Consider the following 225-nt stretch of genomic DNA (forward strand, 5'->3'; position numbering starts at 1 on the left):
GTGACAGATATATATATATATATATATATATATATATAATATTATATAATATAATATTTATCTCCTGGAAGATGGTGTACGGAGGAACACTTGTGTTGATATGATTAATGTTATTATTTTACTTGCCAAATTCCATGTTCATAAATGTACATTTATTGGTAGGAAACTGTGCTTTGTTGCCTTCATCAGGGAGTTCAAACATCACATCTATTCTTTTCGACACTC

This window comes from Morone saxatilis, unplaced genomic scaffold (genome assembly GCF_004916995.1).
Source record: "Morone saxatilis isolate NCDOM2014 unplaced genomic scaffold, NCSU_SB_2.0 Contig0, whole genome shotgun sequence".
Lineage (NCBI taxonomy): Eukaryota > Metazoa > Chordata > Actinopteri > Moronidae > Morone > Morone saxatilis.